Source organism: Bidens hawaiensis, unplaced genomic scaffold (genome assembly GCF_021521415.1).
Source record: "Bidens hawaiensis isolate Kalapana, Puna unplaced genomic scaffold, B.hawaiensis_p1.1 tig00000512_1, whole genome shotgun sequence".
NCBI lineage: Eukaryota > Viridiplantae > Streptophyta > Magnoliopsida > Asterales > Asteraceae > Bidens > Bidens hawaiensis.
In genome coordinates this window covers 2,148,723-2,175,707 of record NW_027491033.1, presented here as the reverse complement: position 1 = coordinate 2,175,707, position 26,985 = coordinate 2,148,723, and the positions used below count along the sequence as shown (strand labels likewise).

At 33.2% G+C, this 26,985-nt stretch overlaps 2 pseudogenes across 2 annotated transcripts; both read right to left on the bottom strand.

Annotated features, from left to right (window-relative positions):
* Positions 1-12,282: 12,282 nt before the first annotated feature.
* On the bottom strand, positions 12,283-16,494 carry LOC143632694 (disease resistance protein RUN1-like; annotated as a pseudogene). Its single transcript, XR_013153551.1, has 6 exons — positions 15,992-16,494; positions 14,514-15,614; positions 14,065-14,427; positions 13,199-13,954; positions 12,543-13,122; positions 12,283-12,440 (listed from the first exon to the last, which is right to left on the bottom strand). The product of XR_013153551.1 is annotated as a disease resistance protein RUN1-like (transcript).
* Positions 16,495-22,728: 6,234 nt separating this feature from the next.
* On the bottom strand, positions 22,729-26,934 carry LOC143633914 (disease resistance protein RPV1-like; annotated as a pseudogene). Its single transcript, XR_013153755.1, has 5 exons — positions 26,343-26,934; positions 25,022-26,122; positions 24,571-24,933; positions 23,688-24,452; positions 22,729-23,594 (listed from the first exon to the last, which is right to left on the bottom strand). The product of XR_013153755.1 is annotated as a disease resistance protein RPV1-like (transcript).
* Between the last annotated feature and the right edge of the window lie 51 nt (positions 26,935-26,985).

Genomic DNA, 26,985 nt, shown 5'->3' with positions numbered 1-26,985 from the left:
TTCTTCAAGTCCATGCCATGTGCTTCCTCTTATGCAAGCTGCCTCAATCTACTCACCTGCGTGCATACTAAAAGTCAGCTACGCTGAGTGAGTTCTAGTTAATCATACAACATACAATCTGTTATCATACTTGCACACGTGCCTGAAGGGGTGTACATTATTCATACTTACTTTTCATACATAACTATCCATTCTATTTAAAGAGCCTTCCGCTCTATAACCTCACAGATATTATAAAGGGTCTGGTCCCCAACATCACAGATATTATTAGGGTCTGGTCCCTACCATCACAGATATTATTAGGGTCTGGTCCCTACCATCACAGATATTATTAGGGTCTGGTCCCTACCATCACAGATATTATTAGGGTTTGGTCCCTTTGTTTCGTGTAACTGTACCGTACCTGTTCATACATACTTTCCTTGACAATGCGTGCAATCTCCGAAGAGCGTTCACGTACCATCATCATAACATACATACATTATGCATACATCATATATTCACACATACATCATATCTTTCATCATACTTATCAATCATATCTTAACTACCACCTGACGGTACATGCAATATCCGAAGATCATTCACGTACCGTCAAACGATCATCATACATAAATCATACAAGACATACACTTACCACTTAAGATAAGTGTATTAACTATCACATCGAGTATGCACACAGCCCCGAAAACATAACAAGGAAGTGGGGCTAGAAACTCACCTCAATGCGGTTGCGTTCACCGTTTACGGTTATCCCCTTCTTAAGCTGTGCATGAATAACTATATAATAATTATACGTTTCAGTAAACTATCACTACACATATCTCATTTCTAGTTTAATTATTACCCTCAACGAACGGGGGTCCGGGGGCAGCGCCCCTGGCAGAGGGGTTCTAGGGGCGGCAGCCCCTAGCGGGGTCTAAGAGGCAGAGCCCCTGGCTGGGGTTAAGCTGCCAGGTCAGCTTGGAAAAATTTTATTTTCATGAACTGTCTTAACACATTTTCCATTAGCATTTTGAATCATTGAATAATATGCTACTTAAAAGTTCAAGGGCTTATTTGTAATTAAATCATTCTTTTCTAAGTCCAGGGACCATTCTGTCATTCTGTTAAACTTCTAATTCGTTACTTATCCTTAACGAACTGACTTGCCATGACGAACTGGTTCTTGTAACGAATTGGAACCTTTAACGAACTGGTTACTTACACGAATTGGACTTTTAACGAACTGGACTCTTAACGAATCAGTCCATGTAGCGAATCAGTCCAAGTAGCGAATTGGACCTTCTAATTCGTTATCTCCTTTAACGAACTGGTCATAACGAATCAAGGGTAATTCGTTACCCTTTTCCCTTAACGAATTGGATACGAACTACAGCTAGTTCCTTAATATTTCCTTAGCGAATCAGCTGGCGAATTACCTCTAATTCGCTAGTTATTCCTTAGCGAACTAGGGTTAGGTCAGATTTGTCATAATATTCCCTGACAACTTCGTACACGTTTTTCCGGCGCTGCCTTTCCGGCGCCGCCATTGCCGGAAAACTCACCGGAAAAACGTATCTTCACCGTTTTTCATTGTTTTTCGTCCCGTTCGATCCAGATCTGAGCTAGGGTGACCCCTAAGCTCATATTAGGTTCGGTTTATACCCGATTTCACCCGGATCTCATGACTTAAACGGTTTAACGGTGTCGGCTCGTCGTTTCATGATTATATCTAACGGATTTAAGCTCAAACAATAAAATACTATCATTACCTCGGGTCGGTTCTTAGTTTCCTTCTTGATATCGGTTTAGAGAGAGAGAGAACTAGAGAGAGTATCTTAAGTGTGTGTTTTGGATGGTGTAAGGGATATGTGTAAATGAATTAAATGGAGGATTAAGGGTATATATATTTTTTATCATGGGCTTAAGCCCATGGTCTTTCCTTCATTCCTCCATAACCCAAGTCCATAACCCATATCCATTTACCCAACACAAGTCCATCTCGTATTCTATTCAACTAAACCGATAACGACTCGCTATAAAATAAATGAACTTTATTTTATTAATATAACCGAAAGTAGGATGTTACATATAAAAATAAAAAAAATAAAATAATACTTCCTACCCTACATTATCCCTTAGGAGCCAAGTTTGTGCCTTTTCCCTTTCGTTTGTTTAACCCACATTACAAGCCATGTTTGCCTTGGCCTTTATTATTTTTAACCTTGTGGATGAAATTCGGTATGTCAAGAGTTTTATATAAGTTGTTTGTCGATCATAGTACACAATGTACGTATGTCTCGATTCAGTGGTTTGTATATATTGATGTTAGTATTTGTAAAAAAAAATGAAAAAAAAGAGAAAAAAAAGAAAGAAAGAAAGAAAAAGTTGGAAAATCAAAGAAAAGCTCAAAAAGAGTCATGTTTGAGTTAGTGTCGTTTGTAAATAATAGTGAGTGAGTTGTTTGTTTGTTTGAATAAATTGGGTCTCATCCACCATAAGTTACTAAATAAATCCGCTTCCACACCCTAACCTAAGCCACAGCAAAACCCTTAGTTCTATTCTTTATGCAACCGGTGGGTAATGGGTGGAGATATGAATTGCTTCCAAGCTTATTACATTGTGTTCAAACTTGGTATAGAGGGCAGAGAGATATTAGCACATTTTTTGCTAGTCCAGATATTAAACCGAGAGGAGAGATGTTATATTACGAGGGGTATGACCATGTGTGCCTTAACCGGAAACAAAGCACACTCGTTTGGGCGGCTCCATAGTTTTAAATTGTAACATTAAATTATTTGGTGGGTTATCAACCTTGACAGTGTCAATTCTTGGGAATTGGGTATGACCTTATACCTCACTAGTATTAATCGTGGTAATTTATGAATTCTCGATCGAGGTGTATGTGTTGCATGAGAGTTTGCTTGAGGGCAAGCAAAAGATAAGTGTGGGGATGTGATGGTCGGGCAAAAGTCGTGTATATTATTATAGTTTTTGTTTACTTTTAGTTTAAATATTATGTGAACTTTGGTACTTCAAGCGTGTTTATGTGTTTCAGGATACTTGACGTTAAGAACGCTTATCGGGATGAATTACGGGCTTGGAACGAAGATATAGAAGACCCATGATGATTGGCACGCTTTCCTATGCAAAATAAATGAAGAAAATAAAGAAAATATTGTCAGACGCCTTTAGCGCGGTGCTAAAAGGTCCTGATGGTGATGTCAGCGTGTCTCTAAGATCATCAGAATTTTGAGTCTTTAGCGCGGCGAGAAAATCACACCCCTGGGATCTTAGCGACGCGCTAAGATCCTCCTGGCGGGAAAAATAACCCTAACTTTGATATAATCAGTTTTTCAGCCCCCATTCGACCTATCCTTCATTCCTTCAACCAAGTACAAGCCCTGGGACGATTTTCCACCATCCTGAAGCCTCCGGTTCGTCCGTTCATCGCATGCTTTCATCCTCTCATCAGATAAGCGAATCCTTCGTGATGCCGATGTCAGGCTAAACCATTGTAATCACTTTAGGCTAGGGTTTTGTGTAAACTAACTTTGATCAGATTCTATGTTTTGAATGAGTATGAACTTGATTGATTGTTTTTAATATTGTGTTACATTATGAATTGATTGTTTAAACAGTTTATGATTTTGATTATCAAACTTTGCATCACTTATCTGGTTGTGTTCATCACATTTAGGGTTAGCTCTTATGTCATTGAACCATTAATCGTTAGTCATTTCTTAAAATTGGTTTTCATATTTTAAACTGGTAATTGGGTAAACCGGAGTTCAGTTGTGTCAACAATTCGGTTAGGGTATCGTTTGTCCTCACAACCCAACTGTTAGGTTTAGTAATTACTGCGCAATTAATATTAAAGAATCTGTAATTAGTCGGTTATCACTTTACCTGAACATGAAGTGAATCTTTCTCTCATAATTGTTTACAGTTCGTTTAAAGTAATCGTGTGTTATTATAATCATCTTTATAAACCGCTTGACATCGTCTGTCCACCTTAGTTAATTATTTAATAGTAATGAACTTTAATTGCACTTTCCACTGATTCCCTGTGGAGACGACCTTACTTACCCGTACTAGTTATAGGTATTTAAGTTTCATAAATACTTGTTTTTGATTAGATCACGACATCTACGTCAACAGGTTTATTTTTATATGTTGAGAGCTCCCTTTTATTCATATTTACAGTTTAAGGACCATTTATGTAACATCCGAAAAATTTCAATCCAAATTTGACAACTTAGGAAAGTTGAGGGATCGAAAATAATCTCAAGATAAGTAATGAGAAAATACTAAATAAGGAAATATAAGAAAAATAAGGAAACAAAAATATTTTCTAAAGCTAAGTATTCTTACATGGAGGAAATAAGTAAAGAGAAAACCCATCCCACATTGGAAGATGTAAGAAAGTGGAAGCCTTCCACCAAGGTATAAATAAGGAAGATGGAATCCATCCCACATGGAAAGTGGTAAAGAAATGGAAGCTCTTTATAAGGAAGAGATTTTCCATAGTAATATTATTTTATGAATATCGTGCACCAAGTAGTCCTAGCGGAGGGTGCGTAGCACCCGACGCGCACGGGCTCGGGCTCGGGCGAGGACGATGGCGAAGGCGAAGGCTACGGCGAAGGGCGTTGGGCGCAATGTGGCGCTTTGATGGCGCACTTTGAACTTCGCACGCTCGCATCTCCGCGAGCCGCCTTAGTATTTTTGGACAACGAGAGTTAGACCAGATATGACAAGTTACTAAAGTACAGGGACTGAAAATGAAAAATAATTTCTAGAGACCCATCGCGCTACGCGATGAGTCCAAGGAAACGACCATAGCGTACCGCGATGGGCCGTGATGAGTCAGCAACACGTGTCGCACTCCGGCGACACGTGGCAGCATACCAGGACACGTGGCAGAATGTGTCAGACCACGTGGCAGACGTGTCAGGCCACATGTGTCGGTCGAGATACGCGACGGAGTCAGGAAAGGAGCCCATCGCGTACCGCGATGGGACTCATTTTCAGCTATAAATAGGAGGGGCTACGGCTCATTTGCATACACCCACATCCACTCTCTCTCTAGAATTTACACTCTCTCTACCTCGGTTTGCGTGCCGAACACCATTTTGTGTGCCACCGACCCGACAATCACTACCTCGTAATCCGTGCCAAATACCCGACGTTTTCCTCGAAGTGCGTGCCACCAAGAGTAACCCGACATTCCGCCTCGAAGTACGTGCACGACCCAACGACTACACATTGCCTCGATTTGCGTGCCAAGGAAGGTGGATCAAGAACGCCTCGAGAAACGTGCATATAGAGTAGAAGTGCTGCCCGTATAAACTTAGGAATATCTAACTCCGAATACCCGTGCGAGGTAAGGGGTTCTGCTTAAGTTATTATTATATTATTATTATAAATGGTTTAACACCATAGTCGAAGTTATAGCCGAACCTTGATTACAATTAAGTAGTATATAACTTTTCTTAAGCAAAAGTTATAGTCAAAAATAGTATTTCTTTATGACTAAGAAATATAATACAAGAGGTTATAATTATGAAATTAATGTTTCTTCTTGAAGAAGAAACTCAGTATAGACGTTTCTTCCTGAAGAAGAAACGTTAAATGGTAAATAAAGAAAAGGACTAAAGGTCCAAATGTTTTCATCAAGGTTAAAGCTATACGAAATAGACTAAAGGTCTAAAGCTAGATCGTTGATCTAGATATTTATACAAAAATGTTATTCTCGTACTATAGGTTCGAGGTAACAAAACAAGAAGCTGAAATCAGAAAACATGAATCAATATCAGGAACTGATTATAAATAGACAAGGTGAATACGCCCCAAACCTTTTATACTGAGTCAGAATATTTGCTTAGGATTTACGAATCCTTAAAAACTTTGTGTACAATAATAAGAAACGAACACTCTGATTAAGAGTATACATGTGTCTGGATCCAAACATACATGGTGACTCGGCATTTCCCCGATGCCATGCATATCATCAACATGCCTTTGAAGGTCTACGGGACTGTTCAGAGAAATGATATTGTGTATATAATTAATTGTACATGGTACTTAGGGTAATTTGATCCCAATGTAGTTGGGTGCCTAATGAGTAGTCACAAAGGTATTATTGTTGGTTTCACAAAGGTATTGAAAAGAGATTTTAGAGTCAGCGTTATTCACCAGCTTTGTGCTGACGTATTTTCCCACCCATGTTACAGGGAAACAAGAAAGGTTAGAATAGACAAGCAAGAAGGAATAGAAGATTGGAGTTATAGTCATTAGATGCTATCTGATGGCTCATATATTTTATTTCAAAATATTATAAAGAGTTATGTTGTATAAAGAAATGTATTTGAAATATCAAATGGGTATTTAAACCCGAGTTCTTAATAAGTTTTCAATATAATAATATTTTATTAAAGACTTCGGCTAAAACTAAACCGCAACTCTGATTTATTTACAAAACAGGTACCAATTATTGGTCACACGCCTAGGCCCTAAGGCCGGGTGTGACAATTTAGATACTGGCTCTAGCCATGGTAGGACTGGGTCACCAAAGTTCCACATGCTCCTTCTAAGATTCAATAGACAAGTTGAATGCTTTGAGATTTATGAAAATATTGTTGATTTATTTCCTTATGGAAATTATTATGATAATTATTCCGATTACATCCATTGATAATTCTTACTAAGTTGTTTTTTAAAAGTTCAGTATATCTAACATTAATTTATTTTAATAATTTCAGTTTATGGCGGCCCAACTTGGTAGTTGCTAATTGCATGAAAAACGTATTTGATGAAGAGTAGGTTGTTTGTGTTTGTTTTGGTCATTACAAATGTACTTTAGTTATTAATTTTTTATTATTTTTATTTTATTTTATGTAGCTTAGAAAATTCATGTAAATTAATTCATTTTATACGATTAACAATCTTTATTTTTTATGTGTTAATATTTTTGAATCTTATCTTGAAAGTTTTACCATTAGTTATTGAACTTCCAAAAAATGAAATGTTTTTATAATAGTATTTACAATTATCTATTTATGTATTTAAAATTTAAAATAGATCACTGTTACAACAATCTTTTGTAATTTATAGTAGTATTTAATCTCAACAAACTTATCATCTTTTATATTTGACCAAATTTTAATTAGCATAAATGATAAATTAATCTATATTGAAATTTTAAATAATTTACTTATGATTATACTCAAAAGTTAATAAGTTTTGTATTAAAAATGCATTAATTTATTTGACCAATTTAATATGTGGTGTATTACTTATTTCAAATTTATATTTAAAAAATCTTAGATATTTACTATAATTGCTTATTTATTTTCAATTATTCATAATCTTTAATTTTAATGATACATTCCAATCATTTATATTAATATATTTATGCTTTTAAAAACATAATTTGACCACTCTTTTTTAGTTTTAATATTCTCCAATATCAATAAACTTTACATCTTTTATATTTGAACAATTTTTAGTTAGACATTAATGTCAAGAATTGCCGATTCGTCTAAATTATTCCGGCCAAATTAAAAAAATAAACTAATGCACTAAATAGAAAATAAAAAGTTTTCATCTATTATATTTGACCAATTTTTTGTTATGCATAAATATCAAGATTAATATATAAAATTGAAAAAAGAATTATCTAATGAAATTTATTGTTAAATAAGGTAATGATCCTAAAGTGTTGATAATAATTTCGTGATAATCAAAAAAATTAATAGTTTATTGTTTAGTTACTGAATTTTCAAGAAAAATGGAAAGTTTTTTTATAACAATATTTACATTTATTTATTTCTATTTTTACAAAACTGAAATTGATGACTTTTGTAACAATATTTTATAGTTTTTAAATTTTTTCAATGTCAACAAACTTTCTATCTTTTATATTTGACCAATTTTTATTTAGCATAAATGACAAATTTATGGTATACTGTAACTTTAATAATTTACTTTTAATTATACTAGAAAGTTAATATGTTTTGTATTAAATACACATTATTTTATTTGACCAATTTAGTATGTTTTTTATTACTTGTTTCAAATTTATATTTAAAAAATCTTAGATATTCAATATAACTGTTTATTTAGGCTAAATAATCATCATCTCTAATTTTAATAATACATTCAAATCATTTATACATTTATTTATTTATGTTCTTAAGAACCTAATTTCACAACTCTTATGTAGTTTCTAATAGTCTCCAATCTCAACAAAGTTTCCATCTTTTATATTTGAACAATTTTTAATTACGCATAAATGTCAAGATTAATGTATCTAATTTAAAAGAAAATTATATAATGGAATTGATTTTAAATAAAGTAATGATGTTAAAGAGTTTGAAACATAATTTACTACAGATTGTAGTCACTTTAATAAAATTTTAATTAGAAAATGACTTCTATTTAATAAAATTAAAATTAACCGATTTAATTTTAATTATCTCTATATTATTTTAATTATACTTAATTAGTGAAATTAGTAGATTAAAATTTTATTGCTTCGATTTAACTTAATACTTTTAACTAAAAGGTCTTTGAATCGAAATAAAACAAAAGTTTAATTAAAAATTAATTTATAAGACAATATACATTTATTTAATTATTAATTTTGAAATGAAACTCATAATGCCTTAAGACTTTAGTTGTATATTTAATCAGGTTGCTATGATTTATTTTGTTTTTTAGATAGTGAAGCAAAATAATTTTTTTTTGTTAAATATCGAAGAAGTTGATGGTGGACTAATATGATTATAACATGTTCATGTCTTCGTTTGGTTTTTTAATTTAGGTGTATAGTAAGTTTGTGTAAGTATTAACTTTTTATGTACACAATCTAAATGTTAAAAATTTTGGTTACAAACTTATGTTTTGTGTTGGTTTAAATGTTAGTTATGAAATTTTATAATTGTCTATATTTATATGGTTGTTTATATGTTTTCAATCCATGTGTAACATGGTTACTATTCTAGAAATTTATTGATGGGTTAGATACTTTTACATAAATGAATTTCCGACAATCTATGTCGATTCAAGTTAGCTGATAGTCTTCATATCCATCCAGTAGAGTAAGTTGTGTTATTGTTGTTTCCTGTGTAATATTTCTAATTTTCATGTCTTTAATATTTTTATGAACACCAAATATAAATAACCTACAATTGTCACTAAAGTTAATAGTATTTGGTTTTTCGGTGTTCTAATTTTTCTATTTGTGTATTAAAATTCTACATTAAGTTAACAAAACTGAAACATCATGCTCTATATAATTCTGTTTTTATATTTGGTCAATCAACGTTTTCCAATAAGAGGAGTAATTCAAACGGTTAGTCATTTTACTATTTTTTTTAGTTACCCTTTAAATGTTTCTTAGGAATGCATTTTTTTTCTAAACATGCAGCTTCAATGACAAGAGAACTACTTACTAGCATTTTGAACGGTAACATTTTATTTTAAACGCATTAATATACTATATTGTATTAAAATATAATTTTTTTATTAACTAAAATATAGTAAATAAAATTTAATATGTTATTAACTAAAAGTTAGGCACTTGTAACAGAAAATTATAAACAATTTTTAATATATTTATTGTGAACTACATTATACCTTTTTAATAAACAAATTTTTAATAACATTAAATGTATGTTTACACATTTCTTTTTTCTATTTTCTTTTTTAGAAATGATACGAAACATAATTTTCAGTAATCCAATACTATTTTATTTTCTTAAAAACAATTAAAATATATGTTTTAATTAAGATGTGTATACAAATCAAATGTTAATTAGATGCGCAAAGATATTTCTCCATTATTTTTTATTTATATTTGGTTTACTCAATTTATATTGTTAAAAAATCAGTTTTTTGGTTCTAAGTAAGATAATACCAATTATTTTTTTATATTTTAATATGAACTAAAATTTTCATAAACACATTATGCTAAATAAATAAAAAAAAACCAAAATTATTTTGACTTATAGATTCGTTCTAAAAGTCGGTGTGCCAATAATGTTACTAAGGAATATGGATCAGAAGAACGGTTTGTGTAATGGAACTAAATTGCGAATAATTAATTTGGGTAGGCGTTTTGTTGATGTAAAATTCGTTTAAGGTACTAATACAGGTTATCGCACTTATATAATTCGTTGTGGTCTAACACCTTCACCTTCACATAAGAAACTTTCGTTTAAATTGATGAGAATGTAGTTTTTTTCCAGTTGTAGTCTGTTTTGCAATGTCCATTATCAAAAGTCAAGGTCAATCTTTAGCAAGAGTTTTCATATATCTCAGAGACCCGGTGTTTATACATAGACAACTCTATGTAGTTTTATCAAGAATGAAGAGTGGTATTAAAATTCTTATATTAAACAAGGAAGACAAAGTTACATATAAAAAATAAATATGATTTATAAGGAAGTCTTTTTAGTGGCTTATGAATTTTACATTTTTAACTTTTGATTATGTTTTCAAATATTGTAATTTGAATGTTATTTAGGTTTATCTTTGTATTTCACAATCATTTGTTTTCGTACCAATATTATTTACAACTTAAAGTATGTTGTCGTACGGAATAACATATAAGAACTTATGTTGTCCTTTCAAATGACATGTGTTTGTTTGAAAATTTCAATATTTCCACCCGTGTCGTACACGGGTTAATATCCTAGTTATTAAATAAAAACAAATTGTCTAAAAAAAAGGAAAAGAAAACGTATCATGGATCTATATTTGTTTGACATTGGCATACTTGGGTTCCAACCTAGGTTGCCATGATAACCAGGTTGTGATATTTCTTCACCTTTATCATTTTTATTAATTCTATATAACTTTCGTACATCTTCGGTCCCATAAAAGTAGTCTAAATTAGCCTTTGAAAACCAAAACGGACAAAAAGCCATCTTTTAGTGACACATTTGGTTAAAAAAAAACCATTCCAACGACTAAAACGAGATAAAAGCGAAAGTGTTGAAAACCTCAAGTCTTATTGAAAAATACCAAACAATCAATCATGAATCAGTAAAGCCTCACCACATGAAGATGTGGCCAAGAAAATAAATAGACTAGTATTGACTGAAAAGTCAAGACGTGGCCTAGAATAATTTTTAATTTAATTAAAATTAAATAATTTAGACCACAATCATTCGTTACAGGACTTAACTAGTTTCCAGCCGGCTCCATCGCCGGCACCACCGTCAGTGGTATCATCATAATGATGGACAAAACTTCATCCTTCATTATGGTGAGAGATCAAATTTCTTTGGTGAAATAAAATAAAAAGGCTGTTAAAAGTTATACTAGTATTATTGTTTATGATATTTTTAACTAACAGATATGCGTGATACCCATGAAAATTGGCCTGTGTATAAGGCATGGTTTTACTAATAGGTATGGGATCAGGATGATCCATTCCCTTTCCATGTCATTCATTCTTTTTATCTCTTTAAATCTCAAATTAGCAAAAAGCTGCATTTGCACAACAAAAGAAGGTGAACAAAAATCAATACGATACATACACTACAATTTATTAAGGGAACCGTGAACAAAAAACATATCTTGCATCGATGTACCGGTCAGGGACGAAGCTTCCCCAGGCCTAAGGTGGCCCATGCCCCTATAATTTTTTGCTCAGCAGTGTAAATTTACGTATTTTTATTCGAATTTTTTAGCTCCCCCCAACACCCGTTTATGAAAATTTGTATATGCATTGACTCGATCTAGCCCCCCGCCCCCCTAGGCCTCTCCTCTCCGCGTTTTCGTCCAAGATTCACTACTACATTCTGAACATCGGGTCCCTCCTTAGGCCCCACAAATTCACATATAAATCTAAGTAGTATCTTTACCCACGGGTTGTGGTGGGACTTCTGTTGATCATATAGCTAGTGATGTAGTATTTATAGACTCTTAGTATTTGAATTTGAGTCTACAACAAACTATTGACTATTTACCTACATAATAAATGTTATAATTTGTGTTTATCTTTATCCTTAATATATACTTTCTATATTGGAAGTACAATTTTATTGATCATAAACTAGAAGCATTACAACCGATGAATATACTTTTTATACTGAAAAGAAATTAAGAACTAAAATCCTACCGGGACTTGAGACCCCACCTCTCTTGACAAAGTTTCTTCTCTATATGCTTCTTCTAACAGCTACACTATTTGATTTTGTCTGCAATACGTGACCACCATCATGATGATGCGTAATTAAAGGTGAATCAAATGTTATCAAGGTTGATCGGGGTTAATGTTTTATATCTTCAAATTATACTTGGAGAGCTGCATTTGCACAACAAAATAAGGCAGACAAGATCAATGTATATATGATTTATGTGAGGAAATTGTAACAAAACATACCCCGCATCAATGTGTCGGCACCTCGAGTTTGCCCTTAGGCCCCGCCAATCCACAATTAAATCTATTCATGACAAATATATTCATAGAGGAACATTGGCAACCTTGTTAAGAAAAAAAAAAAAAAACAAAACAAAACAAAAAACGAAAACTTTTAAGAGCTTACCAGAAATACCATCAATATAAGGAACATCTGTTGCACCACCAATCTTGAAGCAATATGTTTTCCCAACATGAACATAATCTGATATCTCTATTTGCCGCTTGTCAGTTGATGAAATTTGATTGATCATGCAATGGGCATTCTTTTTTTCTTCATCTATTTCTTGGTTATTTTCCCAAATTTCATCATCGTACACCAGGTTCACACAACACTCCTCTACTGTATCAATACCAGACAAACTTATACTTATAACAATTTCATCCCCATCATTCAGAAAGTTGCCGGTCCGCCAATGACTTAACCAAACGTAATTAAACTTGCTATTTTTCCTACATCTCACACGTGTTGTAGGAGTGTATTTCCATACCACGAACTTGGTCTTATTATTGACTTCCACGTACCAAATTAATGATGTTCCAGAATATGAAGTAGACATGAAACATACATTAAGACCACTTATTCTTGAACCACAAGGGTGTGAAGGTACTCTAAATGATATTGTTGGTCCACTTTCTTTATACCTAAAACATGGAAGTGCTTTCCCTAAAACAAAGGTACTGAATATACCAAACTCATATGATATCTGTAGAACAAACCATATATTAGTTTAGTTTTCTTAGCATTAACATTAAAATACAGACAGTAAAGAGAAAGAGAACCTTGATCTCCTCTTTTGTACATGCATTTTGTGTATCATCAGGACTGAACCCCATTCCATTTTGTAAAACTGATTCTAAACCAAAATACCTTAGAATTTGTTTGTTAGTTTTCTTTATTGATTTGAAGGTAAAACAACCCTCCACTGCACACAGTTTTTTGCATCCATAAACCGACAAGAAGGTTAGATTTGGTGTTGGTTGGATTCTTTCCAAGGATAAATTCTTAGTAGCACTTAGACGTGCTACGGATTTTGGGACATCTAGAAGTGATCGAAGAAGTGAACAATTGATAGAATTGAGTTCTATAAGACAAGGTAAACTTTTGACACAATCTGGTAATGATGTTATATGATTGCTACTTATATTTAAAAACTTTAATGAGAAGAGGTCACTCCAGTCGTCAGGGAAAGAATCATCAAAGAGATTGCATTCTGAGATGTCCATATCTACTAAAAGAGAAGGTACTGAACATGAATCCAAGCATTGTACTCGTTGTAGACCTTCAAGGTTTGAGCACCCACACATTTTAAGTGACATGAGAGATTTTGGTAAGCATGGAATATCTTTCAAACTTAGGCAATCACTTATATCTAATAAGACCAGTTTTTCAAGGTACCTTATAGATTCACAAACTTGAGTCAAACTTAAGCATCCTTCAAGGAGCAAACTCTCCAAGCTGGGGAGTCCATCAAAATTAGGAGTTCTAATAAGCTCCATAGAATAACCGAGATTTAGGATTTTTAGGGATTCAACTACCTATGACATGAAAAACAAGAATGCACATATATATATAAATAACATTTATATAGGTCCATGTGACAATAACAACATTAAGGAAATTAAAAGACGACACTTGAAACAAATACCTTGAATCCATCCCAAACTTCTTTTAATTTGCTGTAACGTAAGTCAAGAACTACCAACTTCTTCAAGGATACATCTATTGGTATGGATTTTAAGACAAATCCATGCCAACGGAGTAATCTCAGAATTTTGGGCATTTTCTTGTAGCTCCCAGAAAAAGTTACATAATCGAGTTTAAGTAGCATTAGGTTCTTCATCTTTCCTATTGCTCTAACCTTGAATATTTCTTTATTTTCATGGACGGCATGACCACTAAAATCTTCGTAACTACGCTTTCTTTCATTGTCAGTTTTTACAACTGAAGATGAATTCGTTCCCTTGATCCTTAGTAAATCAAGAGTAAGTCCCTCTACTTTTGTTGTACCCTAGTTAAAAAGTTAAAGTGGGTAAGCAATGGCTTAACATGCACAATAAAATAAGTAGAGATATTAAAATTTGCTATGCATCTTACTCTATTTTCTTTTAATACATTAAACGAATCTTGGAGGCGCCACAATCTACTTCGCTTCCCCGGATCCTTCGGTGATTCTTGACGAACAACTTCTTGACCCATCTCCTTGATTAATTGATGCATCATCACTCTCCCATTTTCAATGTAGAGTAGACATCTATCCATAAGATTTTGGATCCCAACAATAGGGTATAGATCACACCGATCTAACAATTTCACAATGAATTCTTTATCCTCACCTATGAAAAAACAAGCAATATGTAGGAATAGATCTTTATCATTGGTGTCTTCCAGAGTGTCATAACTCAGTTGTAGAAGTTTTTGAATCTCGGGATTTGGAATCTCTTCTAGTTTTCAGATTGCATCTTCCCACACATCCATGGTCTTTCCACACAGAAAAGAACCCAATACTTTAAGAGCCAAAGGAAGACCTCTACAGTGATGAGCTACAAGTTCTGATCGAACTACATATGGTTCAACAGGGTGATCTCTATGAAAGGCATACCACTAAACAACTTATTTGAGTCTTGGGGACCTAATTCTTTTATAGTATGGACCTTTGGATGTACTTTAAAAACATTTAATAAACATTTGTGCCTAGTTGCAATTATCACTTTACTCCCAGGATAAAACTGTTGTCGCCTTATTAGTGCATTTAATTGTTGCCTTGTTGTTACATCATCTAGGACGAGAAGTACTTTGTTTTTACATAAGGCATTTGTAACCTTAACTTTTCCTTCATCAAGATTCCATATAGCTTCTTTCTTTTTACTCTTTAATATCGTGGAGAGAAGCTGACTTTGCAAACGTAGCAATCCATTGTGTTGGTTTGATGTCTCATGAATATCCGCAAGAAAGCAACTGCCATCATACTCATGGTATCTTGAGTTGTAGATGCATTTGGATATGGTAGTTTTATCAATGCCTCCCATCCCGTGAATGAAAAGGGTAACTGCATTAGGTGATGGATCTTCCAACCATGATACAATCTCAGCAATATTGTTCTTCATTCCCACTAGGTTGTCCTCATTGTACAAGAGCTTGTAGTTGAGTTTCTTTCTTATAACATTGACAATCTTACTTACAAATTTCGCTTCATGTCTAGGAAGATCAAGTTCCAACGTTAGTGTCTTGCTAAATTTGACCTTGTGTATTAATATATATTATTCGGAATATGGTTAATATTTATGGCATAATTATATTATCATTACATTGTCCAAAGGAAAACCAGAAGATGAATTAGTAAGATGAAGTTTTGAACAAATTTAGAGATGGTAATTAAGTTTCTTTAAAATGTTAGATACACACTTTATTGTAAGTTCAGAATTTTTCATGATGAGCCAGAATTGTATACTATAAATCTAATTTTGTTTGAACTCGTTATCCTTATGGTATCTATCATAAGAGGTTCAACACTACTTTAGTAATGTCAATTGGGAGCAACGCTGTTTAAATAGACAACAAGGAGGAAAGCTTACCCGTTAGCTAATACCATTCCTGATAAGCTTCCAGCTTTTGTAAGAGAAACCCTCCATGCCTTCACCTTCTCCGACCATTCAATCTTCTTCTGATGATCTGTTTCTGCCTCAATCATATCATCATACCCCCTAAATGCTTCTTCAAAGCTTCCTGTTTGATTCCGAACATCAGATGTCTTCACGTTGTAGAACACAGGAACAACTTCATGCTTAGAGGATATCCTCTCCTGTTGTTCGATGATGGTTAAGACCTCGTCAAGACACCACTTGGAAGATGCATAGTTTTTTGAGAAGACAATGATCGAAACTGCAGACTCACGGATGGCCTTTCTCAGCTCTGGATCTTGCAGTTTTCCTCGGTCCATGGCATCATCGTCCCTGAAAGTGCGGATTCCTGCTTGTTGTAGGGCTGCGTAGAGGTGATCAGTGAGACTTTTACGGGTATCTTCACCTTTAAAACTTAAAAAAACATCATAATTGAAACAAGGATGGCTACTAGTCATGGTGAACATTAATTAATAGAGCTAAAAGGTGAATAAAATGGAGTTCTGTAGAAAAAACAGAGTCCAACTCAATCATTTGTTTAGGACGTTGAAGTTCAATAGGAAAAGATATTTTTGAGGAAAGATGTAACCAAAGTCCAAAAAGTCCACTCAGTCATATATTTTGGAAAGATGCATTGACACTCTAGTCTGAAGTCTGAACATAGACGGTATATTTGAATACTTCAACAATCTGCATTATTGTTTGAAACTAATTTTGACGACAGCTAGCACGTACTTTTGTCTCCCCAGATTGAAATATCTTAAATGTGACAAAATATTTTCATTATCAGACCCGTAATTCAATTGTCTGTCTTATTGGTTCATATGACCTGTGTTCTAATTAATCAGCCGTCTTAACTCGCTGATTGGTCTCGTTTCATGAGGTGACATTATGATTACTTTTAGAAAAAGAGAGATAATATTACATATGCATGAGGCTTTGTAATCAGTAGAGTGTCCCCGAAAATCGTTAAAAAAATTGGAGCTGAGGGCGAGTAAAAATACGGGCCCTAACTTAAAAATGAAATTGGGTAATTAGGTTATGGTCTGGGCAACGGGCTTGAATGAATTGGGTAAGTGAGTTATAAACTGCCATGTGCTGTTTCTTTCATTAAATATACAATTGTTTAATATATATATAATATTTTTCTTTAAACTTTCAGGCCTTGGGTGATCGGGCCTTGGTCGTCTGCCCTGCCAGGGCTGGCCTTGATAATTAGTTTGAGTACAAACTCATTCTTTGTAGTATTAGTATATATCGGACCATAAAAACTCAATATAGACCGGCTGAGAGTTTGAGACGGATTTAAAAGGATGATAGCTTGCCTTCGATATTTGACTCGTACTAGACTGGACCTAAACAACTCGGTGGATTCAGTAAGCTGTATCATGGCATCACCAAAGGAAGACCATTGGCAAAGGGTCAAGCACATATATACTAGGGTATGTGAAAGGACAATCAAGTTTAGTATAAAATACTACAAATGTGGTGAGAACTGAGAAGACTTTGTTGGGCTATAGTGACACAAGCTTGGTTACATATTAAAGCGGTTGGAAATGGAACTATCGGGTTAGTGCTTTTCTTTGGTGGGCACATTACATGTTGTCACGCCCCACCTAGACGGGGGCTAAAAACATGACCGATTGATATCAACCAAACAGCGGAAACGATAATTTATTTATCTTACAAACATTCTTTGATACATGACTGTTTTTAAAAGGAAACTTTTTAATACAAGCATAAGATTTTAATCAACATTGTGACTTCATGCAACATTTATTTATACACAATACTCCTTCAGTTAGCTTCTTATTTTCTCTTGATTTCTAATTCCCTGAAATACATGCTCAAAAAGATTTGTGTCAACATAAACTTGGTGAGTTCATGAGAGTAGAAAATAATAATCAGTTTAAGTGTATCATCTTATAAAATACAAACAAAACATGCTGATAAATCAATTCTTATTCCCGCAAGAATATTTGCTAACATATATACTTTTAGTTCACAACATCCATGAACATACACCTCCTTCTACACCGCATTCCACGCAAGAATGCCATTTAAATATAGTAACGGTACCGATGACTATACATATATATGCCTCGAGTTAAGAAACTTAATGATTAGCATGTGTTTACTTTAAACAAGATACACTTCAAAAATATTCAAACTTGATAAAACATTATTTATAGCATGTATCCACCCAAAAATATAATAACAATTTAAACGGGGATTTGTCATGAAAACTCACCTTCTTGGTAGGTAATTGTTTCCTCTGGATCTCTAACTCGCGACTTGCCTACGATCAATATTGCTCATGTATTTTAGATTCTAGTATGCATATTATTATCAATTTACTTGAAACTGGACTAATTTATGGTGTAGGTATATTACATTTAGCAAAAGTATATAATATTCAAAAATAATATACACTCATACTATGTGAAAATATTAGATATAATAATAATGGCTCGGTGCATATTTGAAGTTCACAAAATAATATTTTGTGCACGAATAAGAAACCATATATTAAACAAAAATGTCAACTAAAATAGATTATTTTTATAGTTAACAAAAGTTTAATACTTTACTTATGTGTACGGATATTTTGAAAAGAATAATTTACATAAAGAAGAAAAAACCTCTTTAAAATATTCAGAGATTTATATTAAACCCATAAAATGTCTTTTATAGACCTGTGAATTTAATAAGGGTAAATAGAATATTTTAAAAGGTGGGCCACAGTTCTTTTCTTCACAAAAGTAACCTCACAATTATTTCAAGAAGAAGAAGAAGATAATAGATGTAAAACAAGAGTTTTAAAAACAAACAGAGGTATAATAATCTTTCTAATATTTGTATATTATTGACTCTTTGAAAACCTGAAGATTAAACCAAATTTGGGTTTAAAATGATTACTCACATTGAGAGAAGAAAAATAGCAGATTTTAGATGAATGCTTAAACTTCTTGCACCATACTTTGGTTAGTACAGAATAATAAGAGAGAATTTTTGTGGTGTGTTAAGATTGAGGAATAATGCCTGCTTTTAAACTTGAAATTCAAAGGGTGATATAGTGAGAGTTTGTCTTGGGGAGATTGAAGTGGTAAAACGTGGATGAGTTTATGAGATGTCAGAGAATGGTGTAATGAAGAGTAATGAACATGTTAATTCCAAAGACATGCGCAGAAGGATTGATGAATTGAGGTTCATGCATTTTTCTGGAGGGAGTATTTTAATTTTGACTTTCAAGATATTTTTTGCTTTATATGATAAGTACAATAACTATTCCCTATTGATATGACAAATAAAGTCTGAGGTTAATTATATAATATATTGTTCCCCCTAATGATAACTGCAAATTAGGTTAATCTTGACCATTCAAACTCTTCAACTTTTAATCCTAGCCATTTAAACTCATGTTTTTTCCTTCTAGAAGCAGCAGTTGAGTTGAGGGAGGTTTTACACTCTCTCTCCTCGCCTGTTGCGGTTACTGTTTCCAACCCACGACGTAACTCCCTTTCCCTAATTCCTTGGAGACCTTTCTTTATCAGCATGCTGAAATCAGTTTATATATTATTGGTTGTAATTTGGAGAGAGCGACTGCTGAAGTTCGATGGTCTCTACATCCACCGGGAAGTAATTAATACAAATTCACCTTCTTCATAATCCCCAAACCTTTTCTATGAATCCAGATTTCCGTCTCGTACGTAGCCATCGATTTCAAATCAACCCAACTTTGAATGGGTGGAAATTGACCTTCGATTTTGCTACTGATTAGAATTCAGTATATTTTATGGCAGTTGTATGTGCATAGACGGCGGTATGAAACTTTGAGATTCTGGATTTCATAATTACTTTTATAGTTCCTAATTTTGCCCAGTTGCTTCTGCTTCTGATTCCTTCAATTCCATCATCAATGGTTGTTTCTCCTAAGGTACATCCACATTACCTAGCATATGTGTTTTCCTTATTGATTTAATTATTTCATATAATTTTGGTTCAGTTTATGGACTGCTTACCTTCTAACATATACACATGGGGTAACAATTATAGTAATTTGAATGCAAATAATGTGGTTATCTTCAACCCATATATTTCTTTTTATTGATTTTATGTGTTCATGTGCATGAGGATTTGTACCAAAAGGTAACTAAAAGTTAAGGTTTGTTGAATGCTTGTCGAAGAAATATTTGTTTGATAGTTATAAATCTCAGTTGATGCAGTCAATGCTCTCCGTCACAATAGTTGTCTGCATGATAATTTTAAACAATTCTGTTCATCTTGGAAGGTAAATCAATTATTAGTAATTTCTTCTCTTTAAATTTATATTTTCCTCTTTTCAATTAAAAATGCATCATTTTTTTTTTACTTTTACTACTTGCTAAAATAGTTTCCGTCTAGTCTGTACACCATCATTCATTCCAATTTATATAGATCAAGAGCTTTCAAATAAACATATAGTTCAAGAATGTGCAGTTAGGAAACTATGGACCTGGCCTCACGGGTATGTGATAGAATGCAAACACTCAACCCTCTTTCATCAAGTTATTATTCTTAATGTCTTGTGAAAGTTTCAATTCTTTTTGTTCATTTGCAGAGAGTATATCTAACATCATAAATGATAAATGAAGTGTCTTTACCAATTTTGGACCACAAAAAGGTAATAATGTTGTTTGCTAGAAAGTGAAATTTCCACATATTTATGTGAAAATAAGTCCCACATATTTATGTGAAAATAAGTCAACTTTGGTCATTCTTATATTACTAACTGATATGGTTAAGAATAGAGTTGGTACTTTCAATCCATTTACTTATAAATGGATTGATTTAGCTTATGACTATACATATAATCTTAGGTGGGCCGTATTAAAAAATAAAGCTTAAATGCAGTGGGTGAAATGGGGATATTAAGAATCAGAGCTTAGATGCAGCGGGTGAAAAATTAAAGCTAAAATGGGCCATATTACCAATGCTCTTCAATGAACCAGACCATTATAGTCTTGCACTTCAATATCGTGAGACTGGTTTGACTTCCAAAGTTGATGACCAATATTACATCTCAACTTCTCTGAACATGTGTTTGTTAGTTGTAAACAACGCATGGATATTTTATATAGATTGCGTGTAATTTTTAAAACATATTTATTTATAGATTTTTAGTCTTGAAGAGATTACAGCTGGCAAATCGGCTATTGCGGATGAAGCTTCATGAGGACTACCTCTTTCATCAGTCACATCTATAACATCAATGCCATCAATATTAGTATTTATTGTTATGTTATAATGTTTAATTGTTTATGTAAATATGAACCCTTTAATGAAACATGTCTATGTAAATATGAACCCTTTTAATGAAACATTTCATAAATTTTGGGCATTTTTTAAGCATATGGTGTTTTTATTAGAATGCAAAGAAATATAGTTTTCTCATTATAAGTTTATAACAATAAGCAATAGCTTATGTTGTTCTTTTAGTGTAGTTGGTCAGTTTTGTGCTTACAAGTTAAATGCATTGTATTTTTATCTTAAACAAATATGTTTGACAATATGACATTAGACTACCCGTTCACCGAACGGGTATAAAACTAGTTACATTGGTTCAAGAAATCAGAATCTTTTTTTTTTCTTTTGTGCATATTGAATATTTTCTTTATTATTAGTTTGACATACACATTTTTTTTTGTATATAGTGTAGCATCCTAAATAACAAATTGCATAGTTACAAGATATATATATATATATATATATATATATATATATATATATATAGGATCAGGATCATGAGAGAACTTTTTTGAAATTGAGAACCATGAAAACCATTTTGGACCACAAAAAATCCAAAAATAAAAAAAATCATAAAATAAAAAAAACACAAAAATGAAAAAAGTAAAAAAACCAAAATTCTTATTTTAACATCCCGGTTTCATAAAAAAAACTCGGTTTAGCCAAATTATATACATATGTATAATATATACATATATGTACATTTACATGATTTTTTTATACACATGTGTATAATTTAAGATAAATGACATTATACATATGTGTATATTACGTAACTAAAGATTAAATAAAATTATACATATGTGTATAATACGACGTTTTTTTTTAATTTTTTTAATGAAACCGGAATGAAATATAAGAATTTTGGTTTTTTTACTTTTTTAAAATTTTTGTTATTTTTTGTTTTATGATTTTTTTAAATATTTTTTTCAAAGGTGTTTTTAGTGGTCCAAAATGGTTCTCAAAGTTCTCAATTTGTAAAGGGTTCTTTTAGGATCCTATATATATATATATATATATATATGTATTTAAAACTTTATTTATATCTAATGGAAATAAAAGAGTAAGTTTGTATCTATTTATTTAAGGGTCTTACACATGTGCTGATAAAAAGTAACAAACGGTTGCTCTATCTTAATGTGAAACAGAGTTTATGGCTGCAACATCAATCAAAACGGCAAATTAAACAGAGTCACGACATGTATGCCCGTATGCGTAAGGGAGTTCTAATCCTATTTATATAATAACCAATCGGGCTACTACTTATAAATCTATCATATTCATCTAGCTCCTATGAAAATAATAACCAATGCATAAAAGTTAATGTTTTTCTTGTTCAAGATGATACCCTAGTTACATAAATGAATGTATGTATTGAGACAAAGCTATCACTATGATGGATGCTTGAAGACGACTTGGATGTTTTGTTTCTTCAAATCACACACGGATCGCTGCATTTGCACAACACAACAGGTAAACAAACATCAATACATAAACCATGATTTATGCAAGGAAATTGTAACAAAACAAACCTTGCAATAATGTATCTGCACCTCCAGTTCTCCCTTAGACCCCACCAATCCACAATTAAATCTAATTAATTACAAAAAATAAAAAATAAAAAAAATTCATAGCTGATAAGTATGGTTACATCTGCAATCCTGTTGAAAAAGATTTAAAAAACTAAGAGCTTACCAGAAATACCATTGATATTAGGAACGTCCGTTGCGCCACTAATCTTAAAGCAATATGTTTTCCCACTATGAACATAATCTGATATATCTACTTGTAGTTTGTCTCTCCATGAAATTTGATTGTACATGCTATGGCCATCCTTTTTTTCTGCATACATTTCTTCTTGGTTATCATCCTGAACTTCATCATCATCGTACACGAGGTTTACACAACACTCGTCTACCATATGGCTTCCAAACAGAGTTATACTAATTTCGTCCCCAACATCTAGTAGCTTTCCAGTCCGCCAAAGGCTTAACCAGACATAATCAAATTTACAGTTTTCTTTGTGTTTAGGATGCATTGTAGGACTGTAGTCCCATACCACGGCCTTGGTCTTGTTATTGAGTTCAACATAGAAAGACAATGCATATTCAACACATGTAGACGAGAAACACACATTCAGACCACTTACTCTTGAATCATTTGGATGTGAAGGAACTCTAAATGATATTGTTGACCCACTTTCTTTATACCTATAACATGGAAGTGTTTTACCTAGAACATAGGTACTGAATATACCAAACTCGTATGAGATCTGCAGGACAGACTATCAGTTAGTTTAGTTATATTAACAATAACGGGTAAAAGAAAAATACAATACAAAGAGTAAAAGAATGAGAAAGAGAACCTTGATGGAGATTTCTTCAGTATATGCAATTTGTTTATCGATATTATCAAGTTTGAACCCCATTCCTTTTTCTGAAATCGATTCTAAACCAAGATATCTTATAACTTGTCCGTCAATTTTTTTTATTGATTCAAGCTTAAAACAACCCTCCACTGAACACAATTTTTCGCATCCAAAAACGGCCAAATAGGTTGTGTTTGGTGATGGTTGCACTTTCTCCAAGGACAAATTTAAAGTAGTATTTAGATAAATTACGGTTCTGGGGACATCCAGAACTGATTGAAGATGTGGACACTTGAGAGTGTTGAGTACTTCAAGGCTAGGTAGACGTTGGACACAACCTGGTAGCGAGGTAATATGATTGCTGCTTATATTTAAGAACTTCAAAGAGAAAAGGTTGCTCCAATCCTCGGGGAAAGAACTATTATTGAGATTGCATCCTGAGACGTCAATGTTCATCAAAAGGGAAGACAATGAACATGAATTCAAGCATTGAACTCGTCCAAAACCTCCAAGGTTTGGGCAACCATACATTTGGAGTGACTCAAGAGATCTTGGTAAGGATGGAATATCACTCAAACTTCTACAACCACTTACATTTAACAAGACCAATCTTTCAAGGTACCCTATGGATTCACAAACCTTAGTCAAACTTAAGCATCCTTCAAAGAGCAATCTCTCCAAGCTAGGAAGTCCATCAAAATCAGGGGTTTTAATGAGCTCTACAGAATAACTAAGATTAAGAATCTTTAGGGATCCAACCACCTGTGACATGAAAAACAATAGATATGTAAATAACTTTCATGAGTACCGATATATGTGACAAATGTAACATTCATATATAATTGGGAAATTATACTATATTATAAAAATTAGCGTATACCTTAAACCCATCCCAAACTTCTTTTAGTTTGCTATAACGCAAGTCAAGAACTACCAACTTTTGCAAAGGTGCATCACTTGGTATGGATTTTAAAGAAAGTCCATGCCAACGAAGAAATCGTAATTTTTTGGGCAACTTCTTGTAGCACCCGGAAAAAGTTGCATAGTCTAGTTGAAGTAGCATTAAATTCTTCATCTTTTCGATTGCTCCAATCTTGAAGTTTTCTTTATTTGCACGGATATTACATCCACTAAAATCATCATAACTACGTTTGATTCCATTGCTTGTCTTTCTGATTGAAAATGAATTAATTCTGCTAATCCTATGCATATCAAGAATAAGTCCCTCTACTTTCCTTGTACCCTAATAAAATGTTTTGAAAAGGTAAGCCATGGTTTAATATGCACACTAGATTAAATAGATATAGTGAAATTAGATATTAATTGCTTACTTCATTTTCTTTTAACACATTAAAAGATTCTTGGTGGTTCCACAGTCTACTTCGTTTCGCGGGATCCTTTGGTGAGTCTTGGCGAACAACTTCTCGACCCATCTCCTTAATTAGTGGACGCATCATCACCCTCCCATTTTCAATGTATAGTAGACATCTATCCATTAGATTCTGTATACTAACTAAAGGGTATAGATCACATTGGGATAACAGGTTCACAATAAATTCTTTATTCTCACCTACAAAAAAACAAGCAACATGTAGGAATAAATCTTTGTCTTTGATATCTTCTAGAGTGTCATAGCTCAGTTGTAGAATTTTTTGTACCTCGGTATTGGGAATCGCTTCTAGTTTGAGCATTGCATCCTCCCACACATCTGTAGTCTTTCCATTTAGAAAAGAACCGATAACTTTAAGAGCCAAAGGAAGACCTCTACAGTAACGAACTACAAGTTCTGATTGAACAATGTAGGGTTCAATAGGGTGATCTGTGTGAAAGGCATACAAACTAAAGAGCTTATTTGAGTCATGGGGACATAGTTTTTCAATTGTATGGACCTTCGGATATACTTTGAAAGCGGTTAACAACCATTTGTGCCTACTTGTAATGATCACTTTACTTCCTGAATAAAACTGTTGTGGCCCTAGTAGTGCTGTTAATTGTTGCCTTGTTGTGATATCATCAAGGATAAGAAGTAGCCTTTTATTGCGTAATGCTTTTGCAACCTTGACAATGCCCTCGTCAAGATTCCATATTACTTCTTCCTTTTCACTCCTCAATATTGTTGAGAGAAGCTGACTTTGCAAACGCAGCAATCCATTATGTTGGTTTGATGTTTCGTGAATGTTCGCAAGGAAGCAACTGACATCGTACTCTGGTAGTTAGAGTTATGAATGCATTTAGATATGGTTGTTTTTCCAATGCCTCCCATCCCGTGAATGAAAAGAATAGACGCATTAGGTGTTGGATCTTGTAACCATGATTCAATCTCGGCAACATTGTTTTGTATTCCGACTAGATTATCTTCTACATACATTAGCTTATAATTGAGTTTCTTTGTAATAACATTGACAATCTGGCTAACGAACTTGGTCTCGTGCCTGAAAGATTAAGTTCTAACAGTTAGTTTTTTTTTATATTTGTCTTTGCATATCAGCATAGACGGTTATGTTGATTTTAAAGTTAATTAGATGTTTTATTGTAATTTTATTATTTTCATGGCTAAAAATAATCGTTTGCAAACTCGTTACAATCACTTTAGTGATACCAATTCAGACCAATATATAGTTATTTATAGATGACAAGAGGAATCAAGCATACCCGTTAGCTAATACCATTCCTGTCAAGCTTCCAGCCTTTGTAAGAGAAACTCTCCATGCCTTCACCTTCTCCAACCATTCAATCTTCTTCTGAGGATCTGTTTCTGCTTCAATTATCTTATCATACTTACCAAATGCTTCTTCAAAGCTTCCTGTTTGATTCCGAACATCAATTGGCTCGACGTTGTAGAACACAGGAACAACTTCATGCTTAGAGGATATGCTCTCCTGTTCTTGGATGATGGTTAAGACCTCATCCAGACACCACTTGGAAGAAGCGTAGTTTCTTGAGAAGACAATGATCGAAATTGCCGACTCACGGATGGCTTGTTTAAGCTCTGGTTGTATTAGTTTTCCTCGGTCCATCGCATCATCGTCTCTGAAAGTATGGATCCCTGCTTGCTTTAGGGCTGCATAGAGGTGATCGGTGAAACTTTTACGAGTATCTTCACCATGAAAACTTAAAAAGACATCATAACTAAAGCAAGGATGATTACTTGTCATGGATGAAGATGGAGATAAAGCTACTGTCTCTTGGGATACCATACTATTAAGCAAACTAATTAGAGCTAAAACTATAAGGGCAATAAAAATGTGTTATATATGGAGCCTGATTATATATATTATTGTGGGAAGAAGTAACC